The sequence below is a fragment of the Cherax quadricarinatus genome, chromosome 21 (assembly GCF_038502225.1).
Source record: "Cherax quadricarinatus isolate ZL_2023a chromosome 21, ASM3850222v1, whole genome shotgun sequence".
NCBI classification, from domain to species: Eukaryota; Metazoa; Arthropoda; class Malacostraca; order Decapoda; family Parastacidae; genus Cherax; species Cherax quadricarinatus.
In genome coordinates this window covers 45,377,368-45,393,537 of record NC_091312.1, presented here as the reverse complement: position 1 = coordinate 45,393,537, position 16,170 = coordinate 45,377,368, and the positions used below count along the sequence as shown (strand labels likewise).

General features: G+C 40.8%; 1 protein-coding gene across 3 annotated transcripts in view; it reads right to left on the bottom strand.

Annotated features, from left to right (window-relative positions):
* The window catches only part of LOC128689179 (nucleolar protein 16), an 88,246-nt gene that overhangs the window by 24,056 nt on the left and 48,020 nt on the right, over nt 1–16,170 (bottom strand). The window lies entirely within an intron of this gene.

Below are 16,170 nucleotides of genomic sequence, written 5' to 3'. Positions count from 1 at the left end.
TGTGATAGATAAATGAGCCGTAGAGTTTATATTAGTGTCATATTCTCCAATAATAAACTCTCCTCTCACTCTCCTCCCTCTCCCCTCCACCCAGTCTGCCATACACCAACAAGTCTTTTCAATAAAGTTAAGTGTGATGTTAAATGTTCATTTATATATTTTATTAGTGCTTTACATTTATTTGTCATTCTTTTTTGCATGTAAATCTATATTTAACTAGGAAAGTGACCCCTGATAAGGACTTGGTACCTAGAGTCCTTATGGAGGAGGATTTCCCTTCCAAACAATAACCTTTCTTCCCTCTCCCCAACTCCCTGTCTTCCATCCATCAACAACAGCCTTCAATAAAGGTAAGTGTCATGTGTAATGTTCATTCTTTTGTGCATGTAAATCTAAGTTAAAAAAAATTTTTTTGTTGGTACTTCTGGGTGTCTGGAACGAATTAATTCCAGTTACACCATTTCTTATGGGGAAAATGGTTTTGGTTTTGGCCGATGGCTCTGGAACGGATTAAACACGAAAACCAAGGGTCCACTGTACATTATTTCTTATGGGCAAAATGGTTTCAGTTTTCGCCGATCTCTCTGGAATGGATTAAAGACGAAAAGGGAGGGTCCACTGTATAGAAAGAGAAAGAAAAGATCAGAGCAAGGCTTTCATGAGTGACTGAGGCAAATATGTCTGTTACTATTCCATCATTTTTTGAAGGATATAATAAGATGATTTTCAATTATCTATTGCACTTTCCCAACATTATTATGTTTTCTATTACAGTGGAACCCTATTTAATGAAATAGATAGGGACTGGAAAAAGAGGTTTGTGAAGCAAATCACATTTTACCCACAGAAGGCCATGTTATACCTTGAGATGGGAACTGGAACAATAATATTTTATATCTGATGCTTATTAACTTTGTCAATTATGAAATTTAAAAAAATGCATACCTGTCAGAGACAAGTACATCAGTACAGGCAGTGTGGTGTTATACCCCTATTTATATGTTCTTGACAAAAAAAAATATGAAAAATTGCCAAAATATTAAGTAGTCAGGATACATCACCTCGTGTTTTTGTTACTGTTGGGTTAAAGGGTTGTAACAGTCCCAGGTCATCACCATTTCCCGAGCCAATGCAACCTTTCAACTCAAGTTGCAAGTCTCTGGGCTGTTACAATTTATCAACACAACAATATCCAACTGTCTTGGGATGGATGATTCTATCAGGACTATTGAAAAGGACACTCGTATACAACTCAAGACATTAATTAAAGGAAACATTTTACTAAAACTGACAAAATGTTTCCTGTAATAAATATCCTGAGATGTACACAAGTATCCCCCCTTCCACAGTGTGTCAGTATCTCTATACATTTACAACTATCCAATAAGAGCATCTTGCTAAAAGTTGCTACTGTACTGAAAGTTATTGTACTGGTGCTTCTCAATTTATATTCATTACAATCTTAATTGATGGTACAAAGAAGGGAAAGAAGGGAGGAGTGATGGAAGTAATAGTATAAAATATGACATTTTTACTGGCAGAGTTTCTCTCTCAGACACGACCAGGACCAGGCACACCCTGGGTGAAACATGATTTACATACAGTAGGGCCCCAATTTACAAGGTTTTGCACTTATGACACTGGCATTTTGCACCCAATTAATTTCATACTAACATGTGATACTCACATTTGATGGTGAGGATTATTTATGCTGGTGGAGAAGTGTTCAAGAAAAGCAGTGCTTTGACCAGCAGTTGAAACTAAACATTCTGACACATTCGCTGCCTTTTAAAAGAAAAGAGCTGTGCATTGTGACTGAAAAGCACAAGAGCAGTGGTAGTGATACAAAAGTGCCATGGAAAAGGAAATCTGGCTTTTAGGATGGCAGGGAAAGTGTTAATCCATTTTACATTATTTCTTATGGAAAAAAAGGTTCTGAGTACCAAACAACTGACTTACAAAGAATTTTCATGGACACATTAATGTCAGAAGTTGAGGCACCACTGTATTGTCATCAGTTCCTCACATTTTAAATGAAGGTCTGGAGACCTGTTTTTCCCAGAGTGATAAACAGTATACTGTACTGTATTTATGGGATTAGATCAGGTGTATCTGAGAGAGAGAGCTAAGAAAGGAGTAGAAGGATCAGTTATGACAGGAAAACAGAAAATACAAATGAATAAATTCAGGGATTATGTGTGTGTGTCTGTGTGTCTTTCTGTCTGCCTGTGTGTGTGTGTGTGTGTCTTTCTGTCTGCCTGTGTGCGTGTCTTTCTGTCTGCCTGTGTGTGTGTGTCTTTCTGTCTGCCTTGTCTCTCTTGTCTGCACTTCTCTCTTGTCTCAGAGTTGCTCATGAACCAACTGGTATTACACGATCACGTCTGATTCCTCAACAAGTGAAAATGCGTATTACTTGCCAGCCATACTTATTATGCATTATATTATCTACAAGCACAGAATAGCAATATGTCTGGAGTTTTTGGGCTATCCTAGGTAATTTCCACTATGTATACAGTGGAACCTCTGCTTATGAGTGTGGCATGCAAAGAGTACGTAACCCTTATTCGGCGCATGTACACACCCTCATTTACAGGCTATCTCCCCCAACCAGCGAACCAGGTTGCTAAGAGTTGTTGATGGGGCCCCGTCGTTCAACTAGTGACCAGGTTCTAGCCAATAAGAAGATGGTTTTGGCAATCGCAGAGGTTATGTGGGTACCGCTCTCCTGTCTGCCCTGGTCATTCCCATCTAGAGCTGGTTGAAGCACGGTCTGCTATCTTGTGGCTTCTATTTCTGCCTTGCTTACCGTGGAGTGCACTATACTTATCACTGTACATAGTGTACATATTGCTGTTCTAAATTGGTGAAGGATAATATAAGTCTAAACTTTTTCTGCTGTGTTTATTTTGCTCCCATTACACCCGGGATAACAGGCCATTTGGAATCCTGGGTTGTAATATGGGGGCCTGTCCGGGAGCTGGAGCTGGACTTAGAGAAACGGTTGAGCTTAGGGTGAAGCTTGTAGCAGGAACATTGTGCAGCTTGCTGTCTGGCATTGCTTTACAAATTTTGCGTGTCAGTTGCTTTATGGTCAGCCTTGCTATTGTGTAATCGTTCAACAGCTTGCTACTAGCTTGTTTGGTGTGCTCGCTTCGCTACGGTCAATCTTCTAGAACAGTGTAGCTGTCTGGCATTGCTTTACAAATTTTGTGTGTCAGTTGTTACTAGCCTGTTCGGTGTGGAGAATTTTGCAGTCGGCTTTGCTTGTATGCATATTCTGCAATCGTACTGTGCATAGCTAAGCGTGTTCTGCAAATTAACGTGTTACGTTGGGGTATTCTGCAATCGTACTGTGCATAGCGAATAACTTATGCCACCTAGACGAGTCAGACGTCTGGTGTCGGCATTTACTTTGCATAACCTACCTAAATTGTCCCTACAGCGTTGTTGGCAAATTGCTCGTTCCATTGGCATTAAATACAAACGCACTCTCACAGCTGCGCAACTGCGTTCACTGATTGCTGACAAATTTATAGAAGAAGAGATGGCACATCAGACTCCTCCCTCTACGGGAGCTAGGGCAAAAACTCCTAAGTTCTCGCACGAGGAAGATGATACACCTACGGAGCAAAACGGTCAGTATAGTGCAGCTGGGTTGTCTCAGGGTGAATCAGCGTCGTTGGCACTTGAGCTGGCAAAAATCAATCTTGAGCAAACTAGGGAACAGAGAGCATTCGCAAGGGAAGAATTTGATAGGGAAAGAGAAAGGAGGCAGTTTTTGCATTCTGTAAATGATTTTAGTTTACAAAAAGCAGTACAGCTTGTTCCCCGCTTCAATGAGGCCGAACCAGAGCAATTTTTCGAAAGCTTCGAAAATCAGGCTCGAGCCTTGAGGTGGCCGGAACAGCATTGGGCATCATTGGTTCATACAGCATTATTGGGTAAGGCACAGGAATTTACGTCAGTATTAAATGACGCTGAATTTTCTGATTATCAAGTAGTGAAGACCACAGTGTTGGGAGCATATACGTGTATCCCAGCCAAATATAAAATTTTTTTTAAGCTGGGCAGACGACAGCTTGGTCAATCCCTAGTGGACTTTGTGAGACAGCAAACCAAAGCTTTTACCAGCTGGTATAAAGCAAGTGGTGTCTCTACCTTTGAGGAGCTGGTGCAGCTTATTCTGATTGATAACCTGCTGGAGTCTGTGGGACCAGAGGTTCGAGTCTTTCTGCAGGATCGTGACTTAACCACTGCATTGGAGGCAGCCAGGTTGGCTGATACCTTCGAAACTAACCGCTCCTTGTCCGAGCGGTCCTGTCTCTCTTTTCAACAGCCTGGCATGAGCAGAGATCGTCAACCTTGGAGAATGAAGTGCCAGCCGGAGGGAGAACGTCTACGTCAGCCAAATAAGCCACCTGGTGAGCCACGCTTCTCAACATATGGTCCACCTGCGGAGAGGCAAACTACTCATGGTGCATCTCGACAACAGTATCCAGAGAGACACCAGCCAGAACGACACCATTTGCAACGTCAGCAGGGAGTAAAGGGCAAGCCTGTCATCTGCTTCCTCTGCAACAAAGTAGGTCACATCCATCCCAACTGCCCCCATAAACCCCAACCCATTGGGAAAATCTCTAATATCCCTAGTAACATGTCCCGTAGAGAAGTAGAAAAAGGTATGGCCCCTTATTATTGCAAGTCTAATTTCCCTTCAGGAAAACTCAGAAACAACTACAGTAAAGACCTTTAGAGATACTGGAGCATATTGCTCACTTGTAAGAGAAGGAATATTACCCCTTTCAGAGAATACTTCTTTGAATTCCTCTGTTTTATTGGAAGCATTTGGAGGAGCTATATATTCTGTTCCTTTGCATAAAATTTATGTACAGTGCAAATATTACACTGGGTACTTGACTGTAGGTGTCTCAAAAGGATTCCCCATGAAAGATGCCATGTTATTACTGGGTAATAACATTACTACTGTTAGTTCATGTCCTGAACCTATAATGATTAATTCTTCTCCGGTGTTGGCCATAACTCGGGCAACATCCCAAGGGTTGTCTGGAGGGAATGTTGACCTATCCTTGGACGACTCCGATCTCGGAATAGCCACATTGTTTTACGAGGAAAACTGGCCAGAGCCTCGTAGATCAAGTGAACAGACCCCGATCAAGCCTTCCTATTCCCAGGTTGCAGGATTGCCAGATGTCTCTGTTTCCATGCCCGAGGGACTGTCCTTCCGGGAGGAACAACGAAAGGACCCTTCTTTAAAATTCGCTTTTGAGGCAGCCATGGGTAAATCCTCTTTGGGTCATCCGGTCAAGTATGAAGTTAAAAACGATTATTTGATCTGCACTGAGACTGGTAAGGAGATAGAGGGCCGGCAATTGTATGACAGGTTAGTGGTTCCAACAAAGTATAGACCTCAAATATTAAATATAGCTCATAATACGTCATTAGGAGGTCACTTAGGAATTACAAAAACCTTGTATAGAATCACAAAAGAATTTTATTGGCCAAAATTAAAGAAAGATGTGAGGAATCATATTAGGTGTTGCCGAGAATGTCAGCAAGTTGGGAAACCTGGGCATTCCATTAAACCTTCACCTCTCCAACCTATACCTGCTGATGGAGAACCTTTTGCAGATTTAATTATAGATTGTGTAGGTCCACTACCTAGCTCAAAGTCTGGAAATCAGTATTTATTTACGATTATGGATAAAGTAACCAGATACCCTGAAGCAATTCCCATGTGCAGTATTAATACTAAAGCTATTCTCAAAGCTTTAACAAAATTCATTTCTTGTTTTGGCATTCCTAAAACTATTCAAAGTGATCAAGGTACTAACTTTACTGCCAAAGCATTTAGGGAAGTATTAATTAGGTTAGGGATAATCCACAACTTATCCACTGCCTATCATCCTCAGTCCCAAGGCGCCTTGGAAAGATTTCATCAGACATTAAAAACAATGATGAGAACTTTTTGCATGCACTTTCCTACAGACTGGGATGAATCACTACCTTTGTTGCTGTTCTCAGTACGAGAGACGGTGCAAGAGTCTACAGGGTATAGTCCGTTTGAGCTGATCTTTGGGCACAATGTACGAGGTCCTCTTCGGGTGCTCAAAGAAAGATGGATGGGAGAAGACGTTAGCTCAACACTCTACAACCCGTCTTCAAGGTTGCAGGTGGCACGTCAGTTAGCCAAGGCTAACCTAAAGACAGCTCAAAGTAAGATGAAACAGAGGTATGACAGAAATGCACAATTCCGCTCCTTCCATCCAGGAGACAAGGTGTTGGTGCAGGAACCTATACCTGGACACACCATGAAAGCTAGATTTACGGGACCTATGCAGATTGTAAGTAGATTATCTGATGTAAATTATGTGGTAGCTCCCATTGATAAGACCTCAAAAACTAAAACTTTCCACATTAATCAATTAAAGTATTTCCATACACCAGATAAAGTCCCAGTAATGACTCTGTCCTCTATCTCTGAGGACGACTCTGACTCTTTGCACTCTATCTCTGAAATTAATATTATACTTTCAAATTCTGTCCTCCTCAAGGATCCTAGCCCTTTAATGGAGGGATTATCTGAAACGCAAGCAACAAATTTAACGGAGCTTCTACAGTCATATCCTAATATTTTTTCGGATGTGCCGAAAAAATGTAAGTTAGGTTATCATGATGTAGATGTGGGAAACTCTAAACCAATTAAACTCTCCCCCTACAGAGCTAATCCTGAAAAGCAAAGGATACTTCAGCAGGAAGTAGAATTTTTGTTAAAGCATGGTTTAGTGGAGGAGGAGTCTAGTCCATGGGCTTCACCGTGCATCCTTGTGAAGAAGGCTGATGGAGGGTTTCGTATGTGTACAGACTACCGTAAAGTGAATGAGGTCACAATTACAGATGCTTACCCTCTTCCTCGTCTGGATGACGTAATTGACTTTGTGGGTAAGGCTACTTTTGTGTCCAAGTTAGATCTCCTTAAAGGCTACTATCAGGTACCTTTGACAGATAAGGCGAAGGAAATCTCTGCCTTCATAATTCCAGGAGGTCATTATCAATACACAGTTACCCCCTTCGGAATGAAAAATTCCCCCTCTTCATTCCATTCAGAAACTTATCCATCAGGCTATTAAAGAACTTGAAGGCATGGCAGCGTACCTAGATGATATTGTTGTGGTGTCTGATACTTGGGATCAACACCTACTTAGACTTAAGGCTCTTTTTGAGACCTTTAAGGTTTCCCATTTAACAGTTAATTTATCTAAATCTTCCTTTGGCCAGGCCACTGTCACTTTTCTAGGCCATGAAGTAGGTAGTGGTAAAGTTGCACCTAAACTTGCTAAAGTTCTTTCTATTAAAGATTATCCAGTTCCTCATGATAGGAAATCTCTTCAACGTTTCCTAGGCATGATAGGATTTTACAGAAGATTCTGTAAGAATTTCTCAGATATTGTAGCCCCTCTTACCAGTCACAAAGTTCCCTTTCACTGGACCTCAGACTGTAACACTGCTTTTAATAAAGCAAAAAGATTATTGTGTACTGCACCCATTCTCTTGTCTCCAGACTTCTCCAAACCTTTTTCATTACAGGTTTTTGCTTGCGAGTCTGGGGTTGGGGCAGTACTATTACAAATCGGGAACAAGGAGTTGCAGCCTGTAGCATACTTTTCAGCCAAGTTCCAGCCACATCAGAGGGCTTACTCTACCATTGAAAAAGAAGCCCTCGAGCTGGTACTGGCTTTGGAGCATTTCGATGTTTATGTGGGCCAGACATCGCAGGTGGTCACAGTCTACAGTGATCACAATCCTCTAGTATATCTCCAAGCCATGAAGAACCACAACACAAGGCTTATGCACTGGACGCTAAGGCTGCAGCCCTATAATATTTCCATTAAATATATTGCTGGCAAAGAAAATATGTTGGCAGACTCTTTATCTAGAGTCTAATATTTTTATTTATTTAGGTTAGGATGTTATTTGTGGTAACCCCTTTTCACGCTCTTTTTTTTTTATCCCCTTGTGTGGGTTTTTTTTTTAGTGAGGGGATGCGGGCTACCGTCCGCCTGTATCTTGGACCTATGCTAGCCTGTCTGACTGCTGTCTCATTCTAAGTTTAGGGTTTGGCTTTTGGTCACGAGAAAAGCTGAGCTCTATCTAAGAGTTGGATGGTGGAGAGGAAAGGCGGTCCCATTATTTTGTGCCATGGCGGAATGGTTACCACTGGGAGGTGGCAGCCTAATCCTGAGCCTTCTCGGGGTGGGGGCGTGGCATGCAATGAGTACGTAACCCTTATTCGGCGCATGTACACACCCTCATTTACAGGCTATCTCCCCCAACCAGCGAACCAGGTTGCTAAGAGTTGATGATGGGGCCCCGTCGTTCAACTAGTGACCAGGTTCTAGCCAATAAGAAGATGGTTTTGGCAATTGCAGAGGTTATGTGGGTACCACTCTCCTGTCTGCCCTGGTCATTCCCATCTAGAGCTGGTTGAAGCACGGTCTGCTATCTTGTGGCTTCTATTTCTGCCTTGCTTACCGTGGAGTGCACTAAACTTATCACTGTACATAGTGTACATATTGCTGTTCTAAATTGGTGGAAGGATAATATAAGTCTAAACTTTTTCTGCTGTGTTTATTTTGCTCTCATTACGCCCGGGATAACAGGCCATTTGGAATCCTGGGTTGTAATAACGAGTATAATCCATTCCGTGACCTAGCTCATAACCCGATCTGCTCGTATGCCGAGTCAATTTTCCTCATTTAAATTAACTGAAATGCCATTAACCCCTTCAGGGTCCAAGGCCAAAATCTGAAGTGGTGCTCCAGTGTCCAAGAAATTTTGAAAAAAAAAAAAAAAAACTTATAGAATTAAAGAGTTTATTTTTGTGAAGGTAATAAGACAAAGAAAAAAAATATTTCTGATCAGTACTTACCGAGATACAGCGGCGGGAAGTTGACTCAAAATGACCGGGTGGCGGCAACATCAGTGACTTCCGCAAAATCCCATTTTTTTTATTTTACGTTTTTTATATTTTTTCTTTTCTTTTCTAATTTTTTCTTTTTCTAATAACATTTGTGGCCTGTGAGACCAGTATAATATATACTGTATAAGTGTACACTCATTGTATTCCACGCAATAACTGCACTAATTTGTTTATCATTATATTGCTTACAAAACTTGTTTACAAGTTTATTGTAAACAAAATGATGAAAATATTAGTGTGGTTATTGTGTTGAATACAACGATACCATATAGTACCATATGGTACAATGACACCATTTGATACAATGGTACCATATGATACAATGGTACCATATGGCATAATGGTACCATATGGTACCATATGATGCAATGGTACCATATGGTACATTGTGCCATATGGTTCATTGTACTATATGGTACTGTTGTATTCAACACAATAAACACTAATATTTTCATTATTTTGTTTACAATAGTTTACAACAAAAATATGTTGTGTACGAATGGTATATAATACCGACAAGATGAGAGTAAGACACATGTGTAACATCTGGGTATCTTTATTGTAGACGTTTCGCCATCCAGTGGCTTTATCAATACAAATTCCAGGACATAACTTGAAGACAGTAGAACTATGTACAGAAGATGAGGTAATCAGTCCCTCAACCTAGGAGTAGGTGCGAACAGCACGACTATGGTGCTGTTCGCACCTACTCCTAGGTTGAGGGACTGATTACCTCATCTTCTGTACATAGTTCTACTGTCTTCAAGTTATGTCCTGGAATTTGTATTGATAAAGCCACTGGATGGCGAAACGTCTACAATAAAGATACCCAGATGTTACACATGTGTCTTACTCTCAACAAAAATATGCAAAAAGTTATATATTAGTAATGTTTTATTATACATTTACAAGTGTACAGGAACTTGACGCGTTCCTTGAGGTGGATGACAAAGCACTTTGTCTGGGAAACTGGAGAGTCAGTAGCTAGCTTGCGTCGCCACTCAGTCTTGGCTGGTGTCTCATGCCACCAACACCTATTGACCATATGGTAAACGGTATCATATGTTACAGGGTACCATATGGTACATTGTACTATATGGTACAGGGTACCATGCAGTACAGGATAACATATGATGCAGGGTACCATATGGCACAGGGTACCATATGGCACAGGGTACCATACAGTACAGGACACCATATGGTACAGATACAGGGATAACTATGGGAATAAGTCACCCTGACTTTTTTGGGTTATCCTAGGATTTTATATGTATGCTAATATGTATGATAATCTATGTAATTGTATTTCTGTATACCTGAATAAACTTACTCAAGTGCATGTGGCATCATAAGCAAGTTTATTTAGTTATACACAAATAAAGTTACATAGAATATCATACTTAGCAGCATATGTTTGGAGAACCTAGGATAACCCAAAAAAGTCAGACAGACTTATTTCCATTAGGGTCCCTGTACCCTGTACCATATGGTATAATGTACCATATGGTACAATGTACTATATGGTACAGGGTACCATATGGTACCACTCTACCATACGATACCATTGTACCATATACCATTGTATGACATGGCACCATTGTACCATATGGTACCATTGTACCATATGGCACAATGGTACCATATGGTTCAAAACCATAGAATTCGTCTTCATCTCCACTTCCATCAGTCTTAGAACTGTAAGTTGTGAAGAGGAGAGTCAGAATTCGCCCGGAGAGTGAGTGGGGAGTGAGAGCTTCCTTGCCGCCAGGCACAATGAACAAAGCTACTTTGCCAGCGTTCCCACAATGCCATGCGGGCGTCCAGATTTTTTCTATGGTGTGCACACGGACCACCCAGACCCATTCTCTCAGATGTAGGCCTACCAGCCTTCTCGCACTAAATTTGACGCCGCTAGAATTTTGGCGTAGATCTACGGTTTGGACCCTGAACGTAAAGCTGTAGATCTACGGGACAGACCTTGAAAGGGTTAATCCGTTCCAGCAGAATTCCTGCTCTGGAGGTAGGACAAAACACTTGAATATGAAGCTAATATCAACTCTCTGGCTTATTTATCACAATTCATCTGACATAATAAACAATAAAATTAACACAGAAACCTGATATATACTCTAGAACGAATAAAACATGTCACTGTGTGACAAGTGGTGGCGGCCATTCCACTCTCGCTCTGAAACCATCTTCCCATGCTTCCCCTTCTGAGGTGTTAAGAGAAAACTGAAATAAGAAATACTGTATAAAAACTTAAAAAAAAACATAATAGAGAATGTAAAGAAATAAACTGGTGTATGTACAGCATTTTTTTTTTTTATTATCACACTGGCCGATTCCCATCAAGGCAGGGTGGCCCGACAAACAAAAACTTTCACCATCATTCACTCCATCACTGTCTTGCCAGAAGGGTGCTTTACACTACAGTTTTTAAACTGCAACATTAACACCCCTCCTTCAGAGTGCAGGCATTGTACTTCCCATCTCCAGGACTCAAGTCCGGCCTGCCGGTTTCCCTGAACCCCTTCATAAATGTTACTTTGCTCACACTCCAACAGCACGTCAAGTATTAAAAACCATTTGTCTCCATTCACTCCTATCAAACACGCTCACGCATGCCCCCACCACGCTTCCAGCCTCCAGTTCGGTTCATATGAGTGCAGGACGAAGATACTCAGGAACCTAGCTGTGTTTATTTACATACACATTTTCTTATTTTCATTGTCATTTGTTAAATCTGCCAAGCAATCATGGCATACAAGTGTTGCTGAAAGTGACAAGAAAAGGTTTAAGCGTTCAAGTCTAGGAATTGAGAAGAAAATTGAGATATTAGACAAGCTTAAGAGTGGATTACATGTGGTGGATATAGCGAGGGCCTATGGCCTTAACAAAGCGTCGGTTCGTACAATTAAAAAGAACGAGGCAAATATACGAGCTTGTGTAATGAATAACCCAAGATGTCATCTCATGAAAAGAATAACAAGTAGGTCCCAACAAGTAAATAAAACAGAAAACTTGTTGCTTGAGTGGATTGAATAAATCAAAGAAGGGTGCACCACTTAATTTCCTCTTACTTAGGGAAAAGGCCTTACAGTTGTTTAAAGCAGTGTGTGATAAGGAAGGCCTGAAAAAGTGTGTGTGTTTAGCACAGGCTGGTTCCACACCTTTAAGTTGCATAATAAGTTACTTAATATTAAGTTTTCTGGCGAAAGTGCTTCAGCTGATCATACAGCATCAAGTAATTTCCCTGCTGAATTGCAGGAAATTTTTTCTGAGAGTGGCTATGAGCCACATCAAGTATTTAATGCCTGATGAGACAAGTTATTATTTATTTTATTAACCCTTTGGGGGTTGGCAGGTCTTCTCAGAGACTTGTTCTCAGGGTCGGCCAAATTTAAAAAAAAAAAAAAAAAAAAAAAAATTATATTTTCTTATGAAAAGATAGAGAATCTTTTCCCGTTCATAATGACACCAAAAAGTATGAAATTTGATGGAAAACTTATGGAAATATGCTCTTGCAAAGTTAGAGGTCTCGACGATGTTTACGCATCGACGATTTTGCCCACTTTGAGCCATATTTTCGGCCAATTCCAGTGTACTAGTTGACAAAAATCATAACTATTTCGCTAGAACTCCATTTTTTCTATTGAATGAGTACAAGAAACCACCCATTTACCGATTTCAACTATCCAATACAGTGGTCAGAATTTAGCAATTTTGCCAATTTCACACAAATTTCAAAAGGTGCCAATTTCCAAATAGTCCAGAATAAACAAGAAAGACATTCCTGGCACTAAAATAACATTTCCTCTGTTCATTAGTCACGTTCCCACGCCCCTCTTACATTCTTTTGCTTTCCACTTTGAATTTTTATTCTCACAAAAAAATAGAAGATTTACTGTTATGCAGACTACTGCATTAGTGTAGAAATGGTATAAATAACATCAGCGCACTTGTGAAAGAATATTAGACTCACCAGTGACGTGTATTGGAAGCTTGGCATGATTTGTTTACTTTTGATCTTTGGTAAAAATCGAACATTTCTGCTACTTTGAGCTCAATTTCAAGGTACTTTTCATTGTAAAATCAGTCAAAACCATCTCAATTTCTGTAATATGTCTTCCATTCTATAAAATGAGACCAGGAAAACTAGAATACAAAAATAAATACCATACGAAAATACAGTGCAAAGTCGCTGTTTTAATCCAAAAACATGGTCAAAGTTTTTTTTTCTCATTACGCACCGTGTGCTGCAGGATTTTTTTTTATACTGCGCACACTGACCACATAGACCCATTCTTTCATATGTAGGCCTACCAGCTTTCTCTCACTAGATTTGACGGCGCTAGAATTTATGCGTACTAGCACATAAAAAAAACCCTGCTCATAAGCCGTACTAGTACGGCCGAAACCCTGAAAGGGTTAACACACTGGCCGATTCCCACCAAGGCAGGGTGACCCGAAAAAGAAAAACTTTCACTATCATTCACTCCATCACTGTCTTGCCAGAGGGGTGTTTTACATTACAGTTTTTAAACTGCAACATTAACACCCTTCCTTCAGAGTGCAGGCACTGTACTTCCCATCTCCAGGACTCAAGTCCGGCCTGCTGGTTTCCCTGAATCCACTTCATAAATGTTACTTTGCTCACACTCCAACAGCACGTCAAGTATTAAAAACCATTTGTCTCCATTCACTCCTATCAAACACGCTCACGCATGCCCGCTGGAAGTCCAAGCCCCTAGCACACAAAACCTCCTTTACCCCCTCCCTCCAACCTTTCCTAGGCCGACCTCTACCCCGCCTTCCTTCCGCAACAGACTGATACACTCTTGAAGTCATTGTTTTGCTCCATTCTCTCTACATGTCCGAACCACCTCAACAACCCTTCCTCAGCCCTCTGGACAACAGTTTTGGCAATCCTGCACCTCCTCCTAACTTCCAAACTACGAATTATCTGCATTATATTCACACCACACGTCCTCAGACATGACATCTCCACTGCCTCCAGCCTTCTCCTCGGTGCAACATTCATCACCCATACTTCACACCCATATAAGAGCGTTGGTAAAACTATACTCTCATACATTCCCCTCTTTGCCTCCAAGGACAAAGTTCTTTGTCTCCACAGACTCCTAAGCGCACCGCTCACCCTTTTCCCCTCATCAATTCTATGATTCACCTCATCTTTCATAGATCCATCCACTGACACGTCCACTCCCAAATATCTGAATACATTCACCTCCTCCATACTCTCTCCCTCCAATCTGATACCCAATCTTTCATCACCTAATCTTTTTATCCTCATAACCTTACTCTTTCCTGTATTCACTTTTAATTTTCTTCTTTTACATATCCTACCAAATTCATCCACCAACCTCTGCAACTTCTCTTCAGAATCTCCCAAGAGCACAGTGTCATCAGCAAAGAGCAATTGAGACAACTCCCAACACGAACTTATATCAGTCAGCAAGAGAAGAGTGCACCAGGCTTCAAGACAGCAAAGGACCACTTCACCTTGCTCCTTTGCGGTAATGCATCAGGTGATTTCTAGTGTAAGCCCATGGTTATTTACCGCTCTAAGAATCCAAACATAATGTAGTAGGCTTTGTCAGTGTTAAGTGTAAGTTTATTGGCTGTCATCCAAGTCAGAATTTTGAGCAGCTCCTTGTTGACAATGGTGTTGAGGGTGGCAAGATTAGGGTGGGATATGAAGCAAGTCACGTCGTCAGCAAAGAGAATGGGTTTCAGGTGTTGGGATACGTTTGGAAGATCATTAATGTAAATGAGGAAGAGCAGGGGACCAAGGACACTTCCCTGAGGAGCTCCAGTATCAAGTGGCCGTGTTGATGAGGCTGTGTCTTTAATGGTGAGATACTGATACCTATTAGTAAGGTAGGATTTGAAATATGCAAGCACATGGCCTCTTATACCATAATGGTTAAGTTTGTGGAGTAGGATGCCATGGTCTACTGTGTCAAACGCTTTTCTTAGGTCAATAAAAATTCCTAGTGGATATTCCTTATTTTCCAATGCTGTGTAAAGCAGATCTAGCATTTTTACAATTGCATCATTAGTGCTTTTATTTTTCCTGAATCCAAATTGGCAGGAGTTGAGTATGTTTTGTGCCGTTATAAATGAATATGTATATAGTCTCCTGTGCACGAGTTTCTCGAAGATTTTGGATAGCAATGGTAAGTTTGAAATTGGCCTATAGTTGTCTACATCTGTAGGGTCACCACCTTTATGTATTGGTGTAACCCTTGCTGTCTTGAGTAGTTTCGGGAAAGTGCTAGTTTCTAGTGACTTGTTAAAAAGTAATGTAATAGCATGCGAAAGAACATGGGCCGCTCGCTTGTACAATAATGGTGAGACATGAGACAGACTCTCTGAGTTATTTTTGAGTGACTTTATAATCGTGGTGACTTCCGTGGGCTCAGTTGGTACAAGATAGAGGGAATTTGGAAAATTCCCATTGAGGTAGTCCCCAGCACGGGCGTTGGTACGTGGGATTTTACTTGCGAGATCAGATCCTATGTTTGAGAAGAGGTCGTTTAACTTGTTAGCTTTATCAATGGGATGCAGTGGTGTTTCATTAGGTTTGGTTAGGACAATATTCTTGTTTTTTTTTTCAGTGAGTCTCCAGAATCTGGGAAAGTGTTTTCCAGGTCTTTTTTATATCTCTTCTTGTGTCAGTGAATCTGCTGGAGCAGTACAGTTGTTTGGCTTTCTTTATTAATTTGGTGAGAACTGTTGAATATTGTTTAAGAATATCTTTGTGTATTAAGCCCTGTCTATATTGCTTTTCACATTGGTGTTTCTTATCAATGGATTTCAGAATGCTGCTGGTTAGCCATGAGCAACCGAGCCATTTATTCGTGATCTGTTTCGTTTTTATAGGACAATGTTTGTTGTATAGTCTGAGTATTTTGTTAAGAAAAATGTCTGACCAATCATCAATACCATTGGCATTGGAGAATTCTGTAGGCCAGTCAACAGTCTCTAGGTCTGGTGTGAAATTCCTTATTGAGGCCTCGTTATGGAGTCTAAATGAAATTTTGTTGAATTCGAGTGGTGGCTTACTAATGTTTGTTAAGAGGAAGGTAGGGTAGTGGTCTGTAGTGCTGTCTGTGATTATCCCTGATTTAAGAGGGGCTAGTATA